Here is a 16560-nt window from a genome sequence, read left to right on the forward strand (position 1 = left end):
AATAATTTATGTTGAATAAGTGTTGAATTGCATTTTGTTAATTTTAATAAAATTTAAGTGATTTGTAAGGTACAAATATTTTTATGAAAAGATTTTTTACTTTTTAACTAATATTTTTAGGTAATTTTTACTATTTTCATGCTTTTTTGTTTACACAATCAGTATGAAAATAAATGAGAACATACTCTCATAATAGTTTAACAGACAGTCAATTGCATTACTAGCTAACAGTCACATTCAATAATATTGACAGGTGACACTGCTACCGGCTAATTTTATCTAGTTAATAGTAAATATTTTTTAATTTGATGTTTGATCATTTACGCGTAAACACCAAAGTACATTATTATATTTGACCTGAAAAATTATATAAGTATGTTGTTACAATAATAATTACTTCAACCATTTATTCGTAATTCACAAAAAACCCGCATTATATAATCGTTTTAGAATTACAGGTAATTAATTTATAAACTTTTGATTATTAAGTTAATTATATCATCAATTTTGCATAACATACCGATTAGTAGCGCTAGTAGATTTTACCTATACAAATAAACTGTCATTGAGTGTTAAAATTCAGCAATATTGCCAGAATTTTTTAACACTATAATTTCATTATTTTATACTTTTTTACTGAGTTTGTACCAGATAATATGTGTATTTTTAAGATGTTTGTACTTTCTCACGAAGTAACCAGCTCATCTGTTTCGTGGAAAACCGCCACTGGCTTAATAAAGAAAACCTATTCTGAGAAAATGTTTTCATATAAGAAAAGCGGGTGAAATAAATTTATTGATTACAGACCGTAAGGACAATTTCCATTAAAAAATCAAGCGGAAATAAAAACAAACGTTATTCAGAGCACGTAAGCAATCCAAAGATTTTCTTTTCTCATTATATTGTCAACAGTAGATACATAATTTCTAATACCAAGTCTTGATTCAAAGCTATACCTTAACTGCGTATAAGATCTTTATTTCTTGGAATACCTACATGTTTTATTTTTTAGGTAAAAATAAATCTTAGAACACTGATTTTTTCAAAAACCGTTCACTCGTGTACTATATTGTTAAAAAAAATGGTAAAATACAATAAGATGTGCTTAGATGTATTTAGAAATAAAGCACTTTTTACAATATTTTTTTAAATTGAAAGTGTATCTTGATAAGTTAAAAAAAAGATGGAAGCTATCAGTAAAATTTCTTAAATTTATTTAATTGCGTTTTTGCTAAAAACATTACCTCTAATTTTACGTTCGGTTGATATAAATTGCAACGACTAGGGACTAGGGACTGACAAGAGTGTAGGGAGCTTATAGAGGCTTTCATCCAGTGTGGTGGATTAACCCCTGCTGATAATTATAATGCTTGGTAATATATTTTAATTTTAACCAACAACCTTTAACGGCCCACGTGCTCGTCGTAGGTCAAAATTGAGTTTTTATTGTATTTTCAAACCATGATCCTGGACACTCCTTAAACGTTGTAGATAATCTATTTATATAATTTTGAAGCCTTATTATCCTTTATAGTTATTTTAAACATTTGATGACTGCATAAAGTATTTTTGTTACATAAAATAGTATTATTTTAAACCTCTCGCTCTAATGTTTTAGAATATAGTCATATTTCGGTACATAACTGTGCAGTGGTGGTAAGAATATCTGTGATCCCAAATTTGACAAGAATTAGGCATTTTATTATTCAAAAAATCGGCAAAATTAACAAATTGGAAGATGATTCTAAAGATACTTACTATAAGCTATGTCTTTGACCATTCAAGTGTGATAAACATCTTATGAATATTGATTGCTTTATAATAATTATTGACCTAAGAATAAGGTAGTTTTTTTTTGAAATACGCCATTTCTTTTGTCATTCCCCAGTGGTTAAGCTACAACATACGGCCGTAGCCATAAATTGACAAACTATAATTGAAGTAGGGAGTAAAATGATATTGACGCGCGTATTTGAACATGTCCCTACTCCCAAGTGATGTTACGCAATAATATTTTCAGATTGACCAATATACTGCAAGCTGTGCAATATATTTTACAATTATTCAATATAACTCACAAACACTCAATTGCATACACAGTACAAATAATACGCACTATTAAATTTGATATTGCATCAGTGTTAGATGAATATTTTATTTAATTATTTAGATAGTATTAACTGAATCATTTGTTTGTTAGTAAAATGTGAAAGTCCGGCCTTACATTTTTGATAAAATATACGTTATTAGTCGTTGAGTTGTCGCTTGTGATATCAGCTTCGATAGCCGTGATCGTCTAGTGGTTAGGACCCCACGTTGTGGCCGTGGTAACCCAGGTTCGACTCCTGGTCACGGCAATGGATAATACCATTGTCATGGCGAAGCTGTATATTTTTGCTATATTACATCACATATCACTTTGAACCACTAAGTACATAAGCTGTAATCGACATAGTATCTCTGATACGGGTAGGTAAAAGTGACTAATGAGTTTTTATAAAAAAAATATTTTGGTGAAACACAATAAGCCTTTTCATTATATTTTTTCCTTTGAAATGAGAGTAAAATGAGGTAATTATGTCAATATTTTTGACATTTTATTCTTTCAAATGTCAGGTGTTGTTTGTATCATTAACACGATGTATGAACATAGCTTCTAATTAGGCATAATATACTTAGTTTAACCGATGAATTTTATGTTGGTAATTTGGAAATGTATGCCCAATTTATGTACTAATGTGCCAATCTTATTATATAATATGCATTATTATTTATTGTCAATAAATAAAAAATACAGATTTATTACAATTAAATTCAGTGCGGACCAGTTATTTACTATTTAATTACCACATTTAAATAACATGCTAAATATATTGTAACTGACTGTAACTAAATGAGGTAGGGAAGTAATTAATATATGATCGATCGAAACCAAAGTAGTTTATATTAAAGATACTGTACACATTATAATTTTGACAAAATTACAATTAGATTTTTTTTAAATAACTGGATTTAATAGGATTACTCTATACTGCCCTGCTGAGTAAAAATATTTTTTTTTGGGTTTTGGTGAAATGAGAATTATTTTTTTTGACACAATCTCTAAATATTCAAAATATACACTGTCTATTTAGAGATTATGTCAAAACAATCCAATAATTTTACGTACTATGAGAGCAACGGTAGTTTAAAACTGGGGTTCTCATTTCATTACAATCAAAAATACTGTCTTTTATTGACTATCGGTTGTTGTATATTAAATCAAGGAATATTAATTATGTACCTTAATTACTAACCGACTGGTTTATTAAAAATTGTTAGAAAGTTGAAGCATACGTAAAACTAAAATATTTGGCGAGAGCCGGGCATCGGTAATAACGCAATTTGGTAAGCATTATTTTATGTAGGACCTAATAATTTAAATTATCGCAATTAGATAGGAGGCTCATAGCATAATCGGTTAATGCACAGACGCGTGGTACCAGTGGTTATACAGGTTCAAATCCCGTCGAGCATCGTATTTTTTTTTCAAATATGATTTTTTCTAGTGGGTATATAATTATCTGAGGTGTTTTCAAGTTATGTATGTTCACTATTCATTTTATGGTAAAGTCACCTGATTTCAAAGAAAAGAACTAGTTTCAATACAAAAAAATACATATTTTTCGGAAGATACTTTGCACTGATTTTACAATATCAAGCATTTTGCGCCACCGAATCCATAAAATAGTGATTTGAATATAAAAATTGCTTAATCCCCAGAAAATATTCATTCCAGTCCGTGACGTATTTATTCAATATATCCCGAGGCCTCTTTTATTGCAATCTGATGTAGCAAAATAGAAAATAGATGATTTTGAAAATGGAGTAGAAACGAGCCAATTCATCTGAGTAGTTTTTATTACTTTCGAATCCAATATCTGTTATTATTAGTTAGAATTTAAATAAAGCATCGGGAACCTGACGTGGTGAAATAAAAGATTTATTCCTAATAAATTGATGTAAATTTTATACAACGGTATTTTCATTTGAAACGTTTAAGCAAGTCAGATTTCACCATTCAGCACCGTCAACCACGATGTAGTATAACTATAAAATTGATATAGTTTACATTTTATATAGTAAATTAACATAATATTAATTATATCACATGAAAAAACATAATTTCTATACTTATAACAACTAATCAACACTAATCACGCCGAAATTTAATACTAACTATGCCTCCGAGATATTACCTCAAATTCCTATTATACAATATTATTATTAATAATAATATTTATTGAATAAAAAAATATTCTAATTAAAAAATAACAATATTTTCCTTACATTATCGGTTTGAGAATGATCAACAATATTGCAAAAGAATTATTTATAATAATAAAGCTATCACTGGACAAACATAATACATTTACATAATAATAATTATTATTACATGAAATATTTTTTATACTAACTGTTTCTAGTAATTCTTACTTCTAACTGTAGAATCATTAGCATTTTGGTATTTTTTATAAATGTTTTTCCTTTACTTTCATTCGTTTGTTTAATTGTTGTCATTATTTTGTTAGTACATCATTTAAATCTCACTGAATTTAACTTGTCCCCTTTGTATTATTCTAGACGACTCTTAAAACTACTACTTAATCAAATCCAAACTCACTTAAATGAGAGTTTCATGCAAATTCTCTTATAGTAAAAAAGTAAGTAAAAAAAACTATAGCCTCTAATCATTACAATCGAGCTTGTCCACTGGTGACGTATTTTTAAAATAATCTATACTACGTAATTCGTCATATTTTAAATATATGGTGGAATCATCGTCATTGGTCGATCCATAGCTGGATGAAGGACTCCCCATTTATTCGTCCATTCTTCTCGACCCAAGTCCTTCACTGCCACGTACATCTATCTAACTTGGTGAGTTCGTCGTTTCAGCAGGGTTTAGGGCGGCATTGTAATATTCCATGGTTACTCCTGTATGACTGCTTTGTGCAGCGGTTGTCAACAACCTATGTCATCAGATTACATAAGGTCTATTACATCCCCTACTTTTGTCTGTATCCTTATCAATTGGTTTCTTCTAGAGCTTGCGAATTGGGTTAAACCAAAACCGGCTAACTGTGCATTTTTTAAATAACCGAAAAACGGGTAATTTTACTCGATTAACCTGTCAATATTATAATAGGTATTTGAAAGAATTACTTTGCACTGTACATAATACCGTATATCAGTGGCAAAGACTCCATATTAGGCGATTAATTAAAGCCTACCTTCTTAAGAAAAATAATTTTTATTTTCATATTGACGTATTTATATGATCACAAATAATAATATGCCCATAGACATCTATCGTATAATTGTCGTTATTTTACGATCTTTTCCCAAATATCAATAAGCACCATCTTTGGCATCTCTCGAAAGTTCAAAAAAATAAAATACACCGCGTTTCGCTTCACACATTGTATAGGATTATTTTGGCGTGAATCGTCGGGTTTTTCAATATAAACTTTTTTCTCATAATTTGAAAATATGTGGCGTCCCGCATACAAATCGATGTTTTGTTAGCGCTTACATCGCTAGAGCACATCTATTTAAAATAATTCATAAGAAGATAATTTAAAAAATAATTTCTATGGGATTCAATCACATAAATAATATGTATTGATTGTTGTTAAAAATATAAAATAATTTATCTCGTGATTTTTATTTATCTATTAGTTCACTCATTAGACAATTTATATATCTGATATTGTATCTACCTAAGTCTGTGTTTTAAATATATAAGTATTTTAAAATGTCTAGTTTAAATTATAGTTTGGTTAAATTATAATTGTTATGGAACATAATATATACACAACAACGGATATTTTCAAAGATGATAGGTAATATATTTTGAGCGTATGTTACGTTTATAAATGTTTAGGAAAATACATAAGTAATTCAAACCAATTGCTTATTTTTATAAACTAATTATAACAAACTAATTAAGCTTTTGAAATTTCATCGATTTAGCGTTCCAATTAATCAGTAATGTTGGGCTATCTTTTTATTTCCCGTAAATATATCTGACAAGCATGGTTACTCCCACAGCCTACCGCTTTCAAAAAGTCACTCTTGGCCACTGCCGTACATATACTTATTTGTTACGCAGGCCAATATTATACTAGGTCAGTGTCTTGCATCTAGCCCTTGCAGAGTGGTTAATTTTTCGACAATGTAATAAATAATTCAACAACTCTTCTTTTTATCGTATGTAGATGCACTATAAAAATGAGAACCTAATGTACGACTTAAACCAGTTGACCGATTACTTATTCATAAATAAACCGAAAACCGGTTAGTATTTTTTACCTCGATTGACTAAGTGCTCTAGTTTATTCTGCTATCTTTCTGTGATATGCATAACATGTACATTTTAGTTTGACAAAAAAAGTATCCTCGTTATCAATTTTCATCTTTTTGACCACTAATTAAATTTAAAGAAATATCAATAAATATGTAGTAACCGTCAATAATAAAATTAAAAATCTCTTTCAGCAAATGATAAAAAAATAATAAAACAAAAATATTTACAAACACATTAATAATTATAGACGGTCGTAGGTTTTTTAAATAAATTTATATCACATTTTATTATATAATATATTAAATTTAATATATCCTGTAATTAGTAATCATGACTTCATTACATATTAGATTGATTCACCTAACGGAAAATTCAATCATAATCTGGCTGTTATAATATCAGATAATATGGTTATGTTACGAAAATTTTGTCACAGTTATAAGTAGGGTTGCAATACCGGTATTTCAAAACCGGCATTCAATTATTAAATTTATCGATACCAAAATACCGGTATCTAAAAGTCCAAAATATCGGTATCTTCTGTATTAAGAAATTATACACGTTTATGTTGTTGGAAAATGAATTTATTATTATTGTTTCATTACTTACTTCTTATTTTTATTAATATATATACGTAAGTTAATGCTGCCGAAATCCAAATAAATTTACTGAAATCAATAATATTAAAATAGCATTGAAACAAAATCCCTCAATTATTATACTTACAGATTTTTTGCGATGAACATATTATTTCAAAATATTCTATAACCCTTGATAGAACGTTAAGTGTTGACAGTACATCCAACAATCGTTGAAGTTGAGAGGAATTTTTCTGCACCTGGACTTATAGTATTTCTAAATGATATGATAAAATATGATCTATACAATATATGTATGAAGTCCAACACAATAAACGTATGTGTGTACTTTGGCCAAAATAAAATAATATTTTATTTAGAGTTTAATCTCGTATATTTATTGAAATATTGTTTCTATAGGTTTAAACGAACATCAATATTAATAAGAAATACTGAAATATTGGTATTCATATATTCACTTTGTATTGTAATCCCTAGTGATAAGTAAATCAATAGTATATCCCAGTTAATACAGACTGGCGCAAAATAGGCTGATCATTTTTAAAACATGGTAGCTTTTTTTAGCTTACAATAAGGTATAATGTATATTTTTTATATTTATATTGCAAGTAATCTTTTTTATGAAGAGCTACATAACAATTGCTCAATTAAATAGAACTGTATTGGAAAATATTATTATATATATATATAATTGTATAATGTTTATAATAATGATAAGGCACTGATTATAACCTGAAGTTCAACCAATATTGGAGTGGAAAATAATAAAATAATTATCGTGGCCTATACATACATAGCTTCGCGTAATGCTCCAATCGGGACTCGCACTTGTTAAGATCAATCCTGCCAACAGAATGGCACGAGAGCCACTTTTAATCGAACTCTTAAGAAGCATTTTTACCTAATCCACAGAATTTGGCCACTGCGCTTACTAGATATTATAATGGTTTCGGCACACTTTACGTGTATGCAAATAACCACTAAACGAGATCAAAGGCCCCTAAAGAAAACATTCTATCTCCCGAAGCTCATGGAAAACTCGATAAAAATGGCACATAATTATAAGTATGAGAGGAGTGAATAGGAGCAGGTGATGTAGGTCGATAGATTTAGAGTTGATTGTCTCGATATAAAGTTACAATTGTCAGAGTAGAGATAACAGTACAGAGTAATCGTGGTGAGCTAATGCTCAGATCGAGCCGTGATCCGGTAGCGATGACTACTGAACTATTGTTAATGATAATACTGAGGGCGAACGACAGAGTGACGGTGGTCGAGTGACTGTGGGCAAGTGAGGAGTGACTGTTTCCATTATCGTCCTTCGCTATGTATACAACTGAATATTCAATACATTATAGGAGTCTTTCAAATTCTGCTGATAACTGCCCAGTGCAACTTCGATTAGTTTTTAGTTTTGATAACAAAACATGGACACCTAAGTGTGTCACATCTGTAATGCTGACATGGTATGATTGCTTCAAGTACAGTGCTTTCATATAGCATTGTATTGTCGTGCGTTAAATATAAAACTAACTGTTTATTTTACACCACCTTGTACTATTATACAATTATCTATACTATATCTATACTACATACATATTGTAATATTGTACCCAGTCAAATTCAATATAAATTACGCTATAAGACTTTAACACTCCTATCTCAAATTTATTACACCGATTTTAAATTAATTACACAATCTGTAAATAATAATTGACATAACTAAATTTGACAGATGTTGGGTATTAAATTAATTTTGGGGCATACGTTTAATTCTCTGCTTTTATTTATTGTCTAAAATAACTTTGATAGGTTGGCATTCAATTCAATTATCTGGTGCCATAATTTATAATAACAGTATTTTTTCATTGACATTCTACGTGATATTAACTTAACTGCCGAAGTCGCACATATATATCCATTTTATGGACACTTTTCATTTGTGTTACTTAGGTACTGCTCACACGTGTTCAGATTACTTATTTCACAATAAATTAAGTGTCTTTGAACTAGGTATTCATATAAATGTTAAGAGCTTCGGAATTATTCTTAAGTTATATTATATATACTTATATATATAATATATATCTCCAATATATATGGATTGTCCTCTTATCATGCCATCTCCTAGCGGATCTTACCTTTATCGTGTTCTATCCAAAATAGTTCAGTGAACCTGCACTTTTACCAACTGGGCTTAAGTCACGAAAAGCGGCGTCATCCTCTGTTGTACGTACCGTTGATCTTTCCTTGGATGACAAATTGGGCAATGCTGTACTTTTGTCCTCTCATAATGTGGCTGAAGTACTGTAGTTTTATGGTTTTGATACTATGCTGAAATTCTTGGTCCTTTTCCATTCTATTGAGAACCTTAACATTTGCCACTCTATCAGTTTAAGGAATATTGAGAATGCGTCTATACAGCCACGTCTTGAAAGCTTCAACTCGCCGTGACATCTTCCATACTACAGAAAAGAATCGAGAGAACATTCTTTTCAGAGATATAGATTCAATATAAATTTATCCGTTTTATTTACATGAAGGAAACTATAAAATATGCACAACTTTAGGCCTTTCACCCACGCGCATTTTTAGCAGGGCTTTGAATGCATGACATTTGCATGCATGTATAATCCCATACGTGTTATGTGAATGCTTATACACGGACGATTGCATGCAGACGAGAAGTGCTGCTACGTCGTCATGCATAATGTGTGGAGAAGGATTAACATGCTACTAAATAAAAATAGTTTCAAGTTATAAATTTTTTTATTTTTCATGAAAATTTAAATTTTACTGACAACGAATTAGTCAAAAATCTTTAATAATAAATAAGCTGAAGTTTAAAAATATTCATGACCATAAATAATATGTATTACACGTGTAATTTAAATACTAGAAGATATCTATTATTTGGCCACGTATTTTTTTTCGAATTAAACGTGGTGTAAATGAGAACTTTGCCATTCATAAAATAGGGTTTATTTAGCTTATTAGGTGTGTTTCCGTGCTTTATAACTTACATTTTATATAATTTTTGTACCTCATACTTTACTTTTAGTACTGTTTTTATGATACTGCATATATTTATTTCTTCTTTACACTCTTTCTTTATTTTTAATTGTCATGTTGTGAACGTCTTAAATTCATGTTCACGGTAGGTATAGAAAAATAAAATAAATTTGAATTTGAATGTAATACTTTGATAAAATCCTTTAAAGAATTCATATTTTGTAAAGTATTTCTGTAATAATAATTGTAAGTTTATCTTTGATGTTACATTTTTAGATACCCACGTATTTATTAATAATTAAAACACTTTAATGTAAATTATCAAAAAAATGTCTCCGCGTTGTATCTCTGGTGGGTGGAGTATTCATTAACCTTAATCCAGTCAAACCATCTCAGCTTGCGGTGCTCAATATTCTTCTTCGTCCCTCTCGTATTTTTGTCATTATGATTTTTCGACGGTACGTTTCCTCCAACCTTGCTATATGACCCACCCCATAATAAGCATCTCTAGTTATGATAAAAATACGGTAATTTACAGATATATATCTACCTCTTTGCAGGCCTAAAAGAGATCTTCATCAAAAGCACTCAGCTCGAACAAGTGAAAAACTACATCTATCTGGGACAACAAGTTAGTGTCTATAGATGGATGTATATTTGATGAGTAAGGCTGGACTGGTGCTTTTGGCCGCCTGAATAATGTCTTTAATGTCAAAAACGACTTCCCACTGTGCCCAAAGCGCAAAGTATTCAACCAGTGTGTGCTTCCCGTAATCACATATGCATGTGAAACATGGACCCTATGTAAAAGAGATATGCATGCTGGGCATAAAGCAAAAGGACAAAAATCGAAATGATTGGATAAGAAAAAAGACAAGTGTTTGCGATATAATAGAGTTTGCTAAAAACCTCTAATGGAAATGGGCTGGACACATAGCTCTAAAAAAGGACAATTGCTGGACAAATCTAGTTATCCAATGGTATTTAAGAGGTACAAAACATCCGCAAGATAGACCGAGAAGCCGCTGGATCGATGAAATAGTTAAGTTCTACCAAAATACGTGGCAACGCAACGCATAGGACCGAGAGAAGTGGAATCAGCTTGGAGAGGCCTTCATCCAGCAGTGGATAGATTCAGAATAATGATGATACCTACCTCTAAGTTGTTAATTAAATTCATACAAAGGGTAGAGTAAGGCTACCATGCAACCATGTGAATCCGCTTATAAATTTTCTGTTAAATTATGCTTAAGTACCTAGGCAGTATTATTGTGCAGTATGCAACCATAATAATATCGAACCGACAATGAAAATGCATTTTGTGCAAATACGCTTATTAATCCTGTCATTGTGCCGCAAGCCACCACATCACTGTGGATAAATTATTCTATTCCAAATGCCAAACAATGCTCAATGGTTATCAATAATACATATTAGTGGTTAGGTCATTGGAAAATTTTAAATGGTTAATTCTACGCACTTCAGCTAAATTAACGTCATCTGAAATCCATGTACCTATTACGTACATAGCATGAAGATAATGTCAAATAAGTTGATTAATATATAGATACCGTTGATGTCTCTGGTGATGTATAAATATACAGATTCAATAATATTTTTATGATTCAAAGATGGAACAAATGGTCCTCTACACCAGTGCTCCGCAACCGGTGTGCCGCGAGACGATGCTAGGTGTGCCGCGGAGCATTGTTTCCAAAAAAACACAAATAATTTTGTATATTATAATACTTACTCAATAGCCAAATTTGCGTACATGGCTGGTAATAAATACATTTGAGCACCTGCATGAACTTAATAAAACAATCCAAGGGCAGAATGAAAACATATTGATGTCATCTGATAAATTCGAAAGATTTAAGATAAGGATCTCTACAAATGTACCAAAGGACCTACCAGACCACCAATGAAAACAAGCAATTAATTTTGGATCCGTCTCAAAAACATTTAACTTTGCTTCAAAAGAAATTTCATCATTACTTTCATACAATCAATACGACTGAATTCGAAACCCTTTTGCAACCAATGCCAAAAATTCTATAGAACATCTTGTGGTATTTTCTGGATTTCGGTTAATAAAGAATATCCTCGTATTTTTCACAAGGCTACCAAACTCACTAAGTAAGGCTAAAAGCTTGTACGATCATTGAAACAAGCTATTTATTGAAAATACCAATACATGGGAATAATAATGTACATTTGGTTATTCGACGTGTGTTATGTTTATTTAATTATTTATCAAATAAGTAGGTATGTAATGTTATTTTGGTGCCCTGGGGGCCCAAGCTCAGGGGGGGTGGCGTGGCAGGTCAAACAGATAAGTGACATAAACCCAAATTACAAATTTGCTCTAATTGCAAAAAAATCGCTTGCGGCGCTATTTTACTTCACTGACATTAATATTTTAACACATAAGATTGTGAATAAGATTGTGAGATACAATTTAATATTATTTTTTCAATACTCGACATATAGTTATTGTTCACCGACAACTAACCGTAGTTCAAGTGGATGAATTAATAAATACAAAAAATTGCTAAACATAGAATCAATACGATTTATTTGACTTCGAACATCATTTGAAAAACGCTATTTTAAAGTATCACACTGTCTTTAACCTTAGCGATAGGTAGGGGGGGGCGCCGAGACTTCTGGCCTGGGGTCCATGGTTTGGTGTATAAATTGTTTTACGTGTGGTGTGCCGCGGAATTTCGGGAAGACCTTTTGTGTGACGTGGGTGAGAAAAGGTTGAGGAGCACTGCTCTACACTATGCAGTGCTTTTCAAACTTTCTCATACCACGGCCCCCGAAATCAGAAAAAAATCCAAGACTCCCATCTCCAAAAATTTTAGTCTTTAGTGACCAACATTACTTTATTTACCATTAATTATTATTATAGGTTCATTTATAACTTGCTTGTAAAACAAAGATTCAAAAAAATGTAACATGTATTACAGCTACAGCCTAGAAAAACAATTTAATGAGAGGGGTGTGATTGCATATTTTTACATATCAATATCTGGTACAATGTTTGAAAAGCTATTTCGCAGGGTTTGCTCTAAAGTCTCCGTTGAAAGACACGGCATGTGTTTATTTTTTATTACCAGTAATCATAAAAATGCTTATGTTGTCGCAAAAGGGATTATGATTAACAATGCTGCATCTGCGATTGACGGATATTTTTGCTGTCGCCTTATCCAAAGTTCTGCTAGAATTCTTTCATTAAATTCGACTAAAAGTGAATTATCTGATCAAATATCTATCAATTCTTTTTGACCTGCTCACGTAATAATATATGATCATATTTTAAGGATTTCGCAAATGGTGTTCTTATCCAATTTATTGTACTTTTGAACGAGTTTTGATGATTTTTTTTTTCAAATACTAGAATATTTCGCGGCTTGCTGGCAGGAACTTCAGGGCTCCAGTTTTAGAAGTACTTCTCTACATGATCGTGGTTGTATTAACATTTTTTTTATGAAAAATGCAATATTAGCCATTTGCACAACATATAAGGTCAATAAATTGACTTCGAACACACGTTGAAAATTACGACGTGTATTTTCCTGACCCAGGATTCAAACCCGGAAACTACGACAGTATAAGTTGGCTCGTTACCTGCTCGACCAAAAAGAAATGCACATTAGAAAAAATGTTGGTCTGAATGAGATTTGAATATACTTTTCCGTTTTTATACCGATCAATCTCATTTGAATTATTTCTATTAATAACTTTGCCATCAAAATGTTGTTTTTATTAATGCACATATATTTTGATGATGTGAGCTCTCCAAACTACAGTTTATTTGATAGTAATGCTAACTGTTCAAATCGAATAGTTCCGTCCTGTAACGCCGTCAGATACCATCTATAGAGATATGCGATGGAGATACGGGATACTGGCATGACCTGGGAAGAAGATGCAAGAAGACTAACCAGTGGCCGGAATTCTTGGAAACGCCGTGTGGTAGGTATCTATATGTTCCAACTAAATGGCGGAATGTTAAAAATAATTGTATAATTTGTATGCAGACATGTTTATATTGATCTGGATTATACATTATAATATATTCTACGAATTAAATAAAACTAAACCTGTGCCCTTTATGGCAAAAAAACTATAGTCTATGAATACCTACATAATACATCAAGTTGAAAATACACCAGAAAAAATATAATAGAACGGCTATAAAAAATCATTCAAAAAAATACGACGCTCTACCAACTAAGCTATTTTCATCCTATCTGATTGGTACGGAATTAAATATTATTTTATTATTGATTAATTTAATAAAACGCATTTTTTGTATTTAATCCAATTTTTATTTGATAAATTTGGACCGGTTTCGTCCGTCTCACAAGGACATTTTCAACTGAATAATATAACAGGTATTTAACAAAACAAAATCATAAAGGCGACACTAATAATATACCAATACATCGCATTATCCGTCCAATAGTACTTTGTCACTAACAATTAAATTAAAATTAATGAGATTGGAGATTATTTCTTACAAGGTAAACTTAACACAAAACAAATGCATTTATAATAACATTTCAATATTATAATAACACAAATATAATAAACGATTAGTCAATATTTAATAAGACAAAAAATATATTAACATTTATTAAAGTATAAAAATAAAAATAAACAATATACACCAATCCGAACGAAAAAAATATGAGTCAAAATTTTTAATAACAATAAATAAGTACACTCTATAAAGTTATGTGCAATCAATAAATATTAAATAGGATATAACAATGGAGATGACACAAAATTTAATTGATCATTTAGCAGAATGGAATTAGGTAAAATGTATTTCTATTGATCTCTAGGATTTCCTGTTTATCCATTTTTTTCGATTTTTCATTCAAATGTAGATTTTTTAATATTAATATGTTATACGTATGAAATGTATAAATTTCCTTCTGTACTATAAGTTGTAATATTAAATATAATTTCATTGAATGCAAGTTACACGACTTGATCTAATTAGCGTAGTAATTAACATGTAGACGGTTAAAGTTTTCCAGTTACCTCTTAACTTTAGTCAATCATTGAAAGCATCATATTACTTTTCATGTACGTCAAAAAGTTTTCCACTCTCGAAGTATATCCAGCAAGAAATCCTAAGTGCACACTCGACATTTATTGGCAAAAAGATTTGAGATGGGTGGTTAACTTTCAATAACATAATATGTTCTTATGCCAGAATATTTTAAGTTATACTATTATACCTTCTTACGCCTTTTTTGGGTATAAAAATGTTATTTACTTTTGGCACCAACTAAGTAGAGTAGGTAGCTATTATAAAATATAAATGGGTTTTACGTGCTATATAAATGGTCAAATACCGTGGCTCTTATACACAGATAAATTATTTAATTATGTAAGTAATAATTAATATTGATACTATTGATATGTATATAATTATTATTTATATTCTTCTTTATACAACAAGAAGCAGTGAGGCACAGTGGTAGTAGTGAAGTGAAATAATAGTGTATTAGTCAATGTGAAACATTCACATGACTTCATCCTGAATCTAAATAGATCCCTTGCATAATAACTCAGTACTGCTTTGGACAACCTGGAAATGAATGACCAAGTAAAGCTCTTAAGTAATTCATAAAAAAAACCTCTTCTGTAATGATTATACTAAGGTAGTTTGTAAGGTGTGATATATTTCTATGAGATAGTGTCAAGTACCACCACTGGTAAGCATCATTTTAACTGCAACTTCTCGCAAAATTTCAGTCAGATCTCGGGCGTAGTTAACGTTTGATAGTTATTTGAATCGTACACTTTTGAATTTGCCACACCGATTTAAAAATGAGTTGTGTGATGTTATTAGGCATTTTTATCTGATGAGGGTAACGGTCACGCAGATTAAAGCCGATTTAGATAAAGAACCTCATAACAAGAACATAAAGTCTCTGAACCGGCTTTAAAGACGATTTGTTTATCGATAAATTAATTTAAACCCTGAATCTCGCTCTGAACGTTCAATTGAAATCATGACGGAGAAAGCCATTGAAAAACTCATGGTACTAATATAATATAATGGAAAGTTGTCGAGTGCTTATGCACATGATTATTGAGACTGTGACAATCTTAAGTGCACAGATGTATAATATTCTTAAAATTAGATAGAAAAGAATGTCTATGGATGTCATTATTGTTGTAATGAAAGTAGGTACAGTAAAATCAAAACTACTTCTTCTCTAGCACTATTAGTCCAAAATGGATCTTAGCCACAAAAAAAGTCTCCTTCACTCTTCACATTCCTCTGTTCTCCTTCTCCTGTCAGGCTCTACTAATTCTCGCAGATCTCATTGTAGGCCGTCAAACCACTGAAATAGTGGTCTTCTCATACTCCGGGTTCTTTCCACTCTATTAAACGTGAGAGCGATGTATCAATGCTAGTTCGTCCATTCATGTCAAATAGTAATATGAGAACCTAATATTCTCAAAAATTTTAGGTTGTGTTCATTCCGATATATCACTATAATAAATAAAATCATAAAACTTTTAATGAATGAAGGATATTGATATATGAATTCAATACACGAAAAA

General features: G+C 30.7%; 1 non-coding gene across 1 annotated transcript; it reads left to right on the plus strand.

The window, feature by feature from the left end:
- The first annotated feature begins 2285 nt into the window (after positions 1 to 2285).
- TRNAH-GUG (transfer RNA histidin (anticodon GUG)) lies at positions 2286 to 2357 on the plus strand. The gene has a single exon. It is a non-coding gene; the product is annotated as a tRNA-His (tRNA).
- Positions 2358 to 16560: the final 14203 nt, after the last annotated feature.

This window comes from Rhyacophila brunnea, unplaced genomic scaffold (genome assembly GCF_057557595.1).
Source record: "Rhyacophila brunnea isolate RB1 unplaced genomic scaffold, BYU_Rbru_1.0 scaffold_10, whole genome shotgun sequence".
Taxonomy (NCBI): Eukaryota; Metazoa; Arthropoda; class Insecta; order Trichoptera; family Rhyacophilidae; genus Rhyacophila; species Rhyacophila brunnea.